Source organism: Nerophis ophidion, unplaced genomic scaffold (assembly GCF_033978795.1).
Source record: "Nerophis ophidion isolate RoL-2023_Sa unplaced genomic scaffold, RoL_Noph_v1.0 HiC_scaffold_78, whole genome shotgun sequence".
NCBI lineage: Eukaryota > Metazoa > Chordata > Actinopteri > Syngnathiformes > Syngnathidae > Nerophis > Nerophis ophidion.
The window spans coordinates 240,001-247,500 of NW_026907000.1; positions in this window are offsets into that span (position 1 = coordinate 240,001).

The following is a 7,500-nucleotide window of genomic DNA, read 5'->3' on the forward strand; positions in this document are numbered from 1 at the left end:
CCGGGTGGGGAATTCCAAATAGGTCCCTCTATTTGATGGAAGTCAGCAACAAAAAGCTGGAATTTTTCTAAGTGTCAAGGAGGGTGTCACTTCCAGAAGGCCCACCATTCTTGGATCGACACCCGGTTAAGAAAAATGAAAAAAGTCCCTCTATTTGATGGAAGTCAGCAACAAAAAGCTGGATTTTTTCTAAGTGTCAAGGAGGGTGTCGCTTCCAGAAGGCCCACCTGCCTTGGATCACCACCCGGTTAAGAAAAATGAAAAAAGTCCCTCTAGTTAATGGAAGTCAGCAACAAAAAGCTGGAATTTTTCTAAGTGTCAAGGAGGGTGTCGCTTCCAGAAGGCCCACCTGCCTTGGATCGACACCCGGTTAAGAAAAATGAAAAAAGTCCCTCTATTTGATGGAAGTCAGCAACAAAAAGCTGGATTTTTTCTAAGTGTCAAGGAGGGTGTCGCTTCCAGAAGGCCCACCTGCCTTGGATCACCACCCGGTTAAGAAAAATGAAAAAAGTCCCTCTAGTTAATGGAAGTCAGCAACAAAAAGCTGGAATTTTTCTAAGTGTCAAGGAGGGTGTCGCTTCCAGAAGGCCCACCTGCCTTGGATCGACACCCGGTTAAGAAAAATGAAAAAAGTCCCTCTATTTAATGGAAGTCAGCAACAAAAAGCTGGATTTTTTCTAAGTGTGAAGGAGAGGGTCGCTTCCAGAAGGCCCACCTGCCTTGGATCGACACCCGGTTAAGAAACATGGAAAAAGTCCCTCTATTTGATGGAAGTCAGCAACAAAAAGCTGGATTTTTTCTAAGTGTCAAGGAGGGTGTCGCTTCCAGAAGGCCCACCCGCCTTGGATCGACACCCGGTTAAGAAACATGGAAAAAGTCCCTCTATTTGATGGAAGTCAGCAACAAAAAGCTGGATTTTTTCTAAGTGTAAAAGTTGGGATTTTTTCTAAGTGTCAACTTTTGGTGTACCAACCCTTCCAAAATAAAGTCGGGATTTTTTCTAAGTGTCAACTTTTGGTGTACCAACCCTTCCAAAATAAAGTCGGGATTTTTTCTAAGTGTCAACTTTTGGTGTACCAACACTTCCAAAATAAAGTGGGGATTTTTTCTAAGTGTCAACTTATATAGTCGGGATTTTTTCTAAGTGTCAACTTATAAAGTGGGGATTTTTTTCCAAGTGTCAACCTGTAAAGTGGGGATTTTTTTCCCAAGTGTCCACTTTTGGTTCACCATGCCTTCCAGAGTCAAAGAAGCCCCCGAGTGAGACCCAAAAAACCGGACCGAGTGATGTCATTTGGGGTCCTATTTTCAGTCATTTTGTGGGATTTCGGTGACGCCGAGGAGGGAAGCAGGTGTCAAGGGACAGGGGGGGTGCCTGTCCCTTTAAGAAGGCCGGCTTGCCGTGGATCTACACCCGGGTAGGGAATTCAAAACAGGTCCCTCTATTTGCTGGAAGTCAGCACAAAAAAGCTGGAAATATGACAGGGGAAAAAAAAAAAGAAGAAGCTGCAATGATGGCAGAGTGTCCATGTGCCTGTCCCTTTAAGAAGGCCGGCTTGCCGTGGATCTCCACCCGGGTGGGGAATTCCAAATAGGTCCCTCTATTTGCTGGAAGTGCCCCCCCAAAAAGCTGTCCATTTCCCCAAGTTTTTAAGGAGGGAAAAGCCACTTTAAGCCTAAAAAGGAAAGCGGGGATTTGGAGCCCTCCGGTGGACTTCCGCCGCCGCTGCACCCTTAGAAGAAAAAGCTGCACTTATGGCAGAGTGTCCATGTGCCTGTGCCTTTAGGAAGGCCGGCTTGCCGTGGTTCTGCACCAGGGTAGGGAATTCAAAATAGGTCCCTCTATCTGCTGGAAGTCAGCACAAAAAAAAGCTGGAAATATGACAGAGTGTCAACTTTTAGTGTAATAGACCTGCGAAAGTCAAAGTCGGGATTTTTTCTAAGTGTCCACTTTTGGTGTACCAACCTTTCCAAAATAAAGTGGGGATTTTTTCTAAGTGTCCACTTTTGGTGTACCAACCTTTCCAAAATAAAGTGGGGATTTTTTCTAAGTGTCAACTTATAAAGTCGGGATTTTTTCTAAGTGTCAACTTATAAAGTGGGGATTTTTTCCAAGTGTCAACTTATAAAGTCGGGATTTTTTCCAAGTGTCAACTTATAAAGTGGGGATTTTTTCCAAGTGTCAACTTATATAGTCGGGATTTTTTTTCAAAGTGTCAACTTGTAAAGTGGGGATTTTTTCCAAGTGTCTACTTTTGGTTCACCATGCCTTCCAGAGTCAAAGAAGCCCCCGAGTGAGACCCAAAGAACCGGACCGAGTGATGTCATTTGGGGTCCTATTTTCAGTCATTTTGTGGGATTTCGGTGACGCCGAGGAGGGAAGCAGGTGTCAAGGGACAGGGGGGTGCCTGTCCCTTTAAGAAGGCCGGCTTGCCGTGGATCTACACCCGGGTAGGGAATTCAAAACAGGTCCCTCTATTTGCTGGAAGTCAGCACGAAAAAAAGCTGGAAATATGACAGAGTGCCCCAAAAAAAAAAAGAAGCTGCAATGATGGCAGAGTGTCCATGTTGCTGTCCCTTTAGGAAGGCCGGCTCGCCGTGGATCTCCACCCGGGTGGGGAATTCCAAATAGGTCCCTCCATTTGCTGGAAGTGCCCCCCCAAAAAGCTGTCCATTTCCCCAAGTTTTTAAGGGAAACAAAAACCAGGGTTGGGGTTGGATGCATCACACTGTAAGTCTCGGCTGCAGCCAGAAGCAAGTATTAAAAAGATAGACATCAACCATCATTTAAAAAGGGGAAAACAAATCCATTCATCAATAAATCATATCCAAATTTAAAAAAAGAGGCAGCTCAAAAGAGAGGGTGTGTGTCCAGCAGAAAATAGGCATGATAAACAAAGAGGGCTGGGGTTTGGAGGAGGGCAAAATGTCCCGCAGCCGGCCGCCCGAGTTCCGGGATGCCCAGCACGTCCATAACGCACCCCGCAAAGTCAAACTGGAAGTGGAGGGGAAAAAAGCTGGGAAAGAAGTTAAATGTCCTCAAAGTGTTCCAAAATCAGTCCCACGAGTCCCGCAGCTGGCCACCCGAGTCCAGGGAAGCCCGGCACCTCCGTAACAAGGCCCGCAAAGTCACACTGCAAGTGGGGGAGAAAAGCTGGCAGAGTAGCCAAAAGTCCTCAAAGTGTTCAAAAATCAGTCCCCCACCAGCCCCGCAGCTGGCCACCCGAGTCCAGGGACGCCCGGCACAGCCGTAACGCACCCCGCAAAGTCAAACTGCAAGTGGGGGAGAAAAGCTGGGGGAAAATCCAAAAGTCCTCAACGTTTTCAAAATCCGCACCCGGGACTGAGTCCAGCAAGTCCCCCCGGTCCCAAAAATGCCATTTTTTTCAAAAAATACCCAAAAAATGCGGGGGCCGGATTTCGGAACCGGCGTACCGCTTTCGGCCCGCGTGCCCTAGATTGGAGACCGATGTCAAAAATGGACGCCGGTCGGGTATTTTTTTCCTTGGGGTCTATAGAGAGTAAATCCGGAGGAAAATTGGCCTTACGAGCAAAGGGAGGGATTTTAGGGGGCATAACGTCCAGCCGCGTGCCTCCCGGGTCCCGGGGAAGAGAAAGTCCAGAAAACTCATAAAATCATGCCCAGCATGGAGATCCACAAGTCCCGCCGCAGGCCCGAGGCTTCCCGGGTCCCGGGAATGACCAAAAGACACCCAGGAGTGGACCATCGAAAGTGGGAGGGAAATGGAGGGAAAGTCGGGAAAAAGGTCCAAAATGGGTTGAAAATCATATGATCCCACCCAGGGTAGAGTTCCACAAGTCCCGCAGCGAGCTGCACGAGCCGCAGGAACACCGGGAATGACCAAAAGGCACCCAGAAGTGAACCAGCGAAAGTGGGGGAAAAATGGAGGAAAAGGAGGAAAAAGTACCAAATTGTTTAAAAATCCTACCCAGGATGGAGTTCCACAAGTCCCGCAGCGAGCTGCACGAGCCGCAGGAACACCGGGAATGACCAAAAGGCACCCAGAAGTGAACCAGCGAAAGTGGGGGAAAAATGGAGGAAAAGGAGGAAAAAGTACCAAATTGTTTAAAAATCCTACCCAGGATGGAGTTCCACAAGTCCCGCAGCGAGCTGCACGAGCCGCAGGAACACCGGGAATGACCAAAAGGCACCCAGAAGTGAACCAGCGAAAGTGGGGGAAAAATGGAGGAAAAGGAGGAAAAAGTACCAAATTGTTTAAAAATCCTACCCAGGATGGAGTTCCACAAGTCCCGCAGCGAGCTGCACGAGCCGCAGGAACACCGGGAATGACCAAAAGGCACCCAGAAGTGAACCAGCGAAAGTGGGGGAAAAATGGAGGAAAAGGAGGAAAAAGTGCCAAATTGTTTAAAAATCCTACCCAGGATGGAGTTCCAGAAGCCCTGCAGCGAGCTGCACGAGCCGCAGGAACACCGGGAATGACCAAAAGGCACCCAGAAGTGAACCAGCGAAAGTGGGGGAAAAATGGAGGAAAAGGAGGAAAAAGTACCAAATTGTTTAAAAATCCTACCCAGGATGGAGTTCCACGAGTCCCGCAGCGAGCTGCACGAGCCGCAGGAACACCGGGAATGACCAAAAGGCACCCAGAAGTGAACCATCAAAAGTGGGGGACAATTTGAGAAAAAGTTGGAAAAAGGTCCGAAATTGATTAAAAATCCTACCCAGGATGGAGTTCCAGAAGCCCCGCAGCGAGCTGCGCGAGCCGCAGGAACACCGGGAATGACCAAAAGGCACCCAGAAGTGAACCATCAAAAGTGGGGGACAATTTGAGAAAAAGTTGGAAAAAGGTCCGAAATTGATTAAAAATCCTACCCAGGATGGAGTTCCAGAAGTCCCGCAGCGAGCTGCACGAGCCGCAGGAACACCGGGAATGACCAAAAGGCACCCAGAAGTGAACCAGCGAAAGTGGGGGACAATTTGAGAAAAAGTTGGAAAAAGGTCCGAAATTGATTAAAAATCCTACCCAGGATGGAGTTCCAGAAGCCCCGCAGCGAGCTGCGCGAGCCGCAGGAACACCGGGAATGACCAAAAGGCACCCAGAAGTGAACCATCAAAAGTGGGGGACAATTTGAGAAAAAGTTGGAAAAAGGTCCGAAATTGTTTAAAAATCCTACCCAGGATGGAGTTCCAGAAGCCCCGCAGCGAGCTGCGCGAGCTCCGGGACCCCCGGGAATGACCAAAAGATACCCAGGAGTGAACCAGCGAAAGTGGGGGACAATTTGAGGAAAAAGTTGGAAAAAGGTCCGAAATTGTTTAAAAATCCTACCCAGGATGGAGTTCCAGAAGTCCCGCAGCGAGCTGCACGAGCCGCAGGAACACCGGGAATGACCAAAAGGCACCCAGAAGTGAACCAGCGAAAGTGGGGGACAATTTGAGAAAAAGTTGGAAAAAGGTCCGAAATTGATTAAAAATCCTACCCAGGATGGAGTTCCAGAAGCCCCGCAGCGAGCTGCGCGAGCCGCAGGAACACCGGGAATGACCAAAAGGCACCCAGAAGTGAACCATCAAAAGTGGGGGACAATTTGAGAAAAAGTTGGAAAAAGGTCCGAAATTGTTTAAAAATCCTACCCAGGATGGAGTTCCAGAAGCCCCGCAGCGAGCTGCGCGAGCTCCGGGACCCCCGGGAATGACCAAAAGATACCCAGGAGTGAACCAGCGAAAGTGGGGGACAATTTGAGAAAAAGTTGGAAAAAGGTCCGAAATTGTTTAAAAATCCTACCCAGGATGGAGTTCCAGAAGCCCCGCAGCGAGCTGCGCGAGCCGCAGGAACACCGGGAATGACCAAAAGGCACCCAGAAGTGAACCATCAAAAGTGGGGGACAATTTGAGAAAAAGTTGGAAAAAGGTCCGAAATTGATTAAAAATCCTACCCAGGATGGAGTTCCAGAAGTCCCGCAGCGAGCTGCACGAGCCGCGGGAACACCGGGAATGACCAAAAGGCACCCAGAAGTGAACCAGCGAAAGTGGGGGACAATTTGAGAAAAAGTTGGAAAAAGGTCCGAAATTGTTTAAAAATCCTACCCAGGATGGAGTTCCAGAAGTCCCGCAGCGAGCTGCGCGAGCTCCGGGGCCCCCGGGAATGACCAAAAGATACCCAGGAGTGAACCAGCCCAAGTGGGGGACAAATGGAAGAAAAGCCGGGCCAAGTCCAAAAAAGTTGGATTTTTTGCCAAAGTGTCAACATGCGTGATTTTGTCAGAGTGTCCACTTTTGGGATTTTTTCTAAGTCCAACAACGAGAGAGGCCTGGCCTCCAGCCTGTCTAGCCTCTTCCATGAGACACTTAGAAAAAATCCCGTGCAAAAAAAGTGGATTTTTTCTAAGTCCAACAACGAGAGAGGCCTAAGTTCCAGCCTCCTTAGCCTCTTTCTTCCGTGGAGCAAAAGTTGGATTTTTTGCCTAAGTGTCAACATGCGTGATTTTGTCAGAGTGTCCACTTTTGGGATTTTTTCCAAGTCCAACAACGAGAGAGGCCTGGCCTCCAGCCTGTTTAGCCTCTTCCATGTGACACTTAGAAAAAATCCCGTGCAAAAAAAGTGGATTTTTTCTAAGTCCAACAACGAGAGAGGCCTAACTTCCAGCCTCCTTAGCCTCTTTCGTTCACATACTTAGAAAAAAATCCCAGCGCCAAGCCCAATGCATTTCAATGGGATTTATTTTTCGAGCCGGATTTTTTCTAAGTCCAACAACGAGAGAGGCTTGAGTTCTAGCCTACTTTAAGCCTCTTTCGATTTTCCCTGTTTTTACCAGGTCTACCAAAACACCCCCATCACGTTAGTAGGTGCGCCAGGCTTAGACAGGCCGAATTGGCAGGAAATGTGTCCGAGTCAAAGTGAGCTATTTTGGGACTCAAAAGTTGGATTTTCCCCCTCTTTTCGATGGTTCTTTTTTCGAATGGTTCTTCCAGGCTCTGAGGACAGGGGCTCACGCGGACATGCGTGGCCGCCTAGGGGGCGCTATCTCGGACACATTTAGGGACATGGACACCCTGGAAGAACAAACATAAAAATTTTTTCGACCTGATTTCAGACCAGCCTCTTTCTTAAGGACTTCCAGGACTCGAGCGACAGGGGCTCGGTCCTGAGTGCGCGCCCGGCCAGGGGGCGCTATCCCGGACACATTTCGGGACATTTAAACCATGGATGGACAAACATAAAAAATTTTTCGACCTGATTTCAGACCAGCCTCTTTCTTAAGGACTTCCAGGACTCGAGCGACAGGGGCTCGGTCCTGAGTGCGCGCCCGGCCAGGGGGCGCTATCCCGGACACATTTCGGGACATTTAAACCATGGATGGACAAACATAAAAATTGAAAGACCTGATTCGACCCAGCCTCTCGGGGCTTTTCCCAGGGCCGGAGCGACAGGGGCTCGGTCCTACGGCGTGCCCGCCTAGGGGGCGCTATGACGGACACACCAGGGGACACGGACACCCTGGGTGGACAAACATAAAAAATTGAAA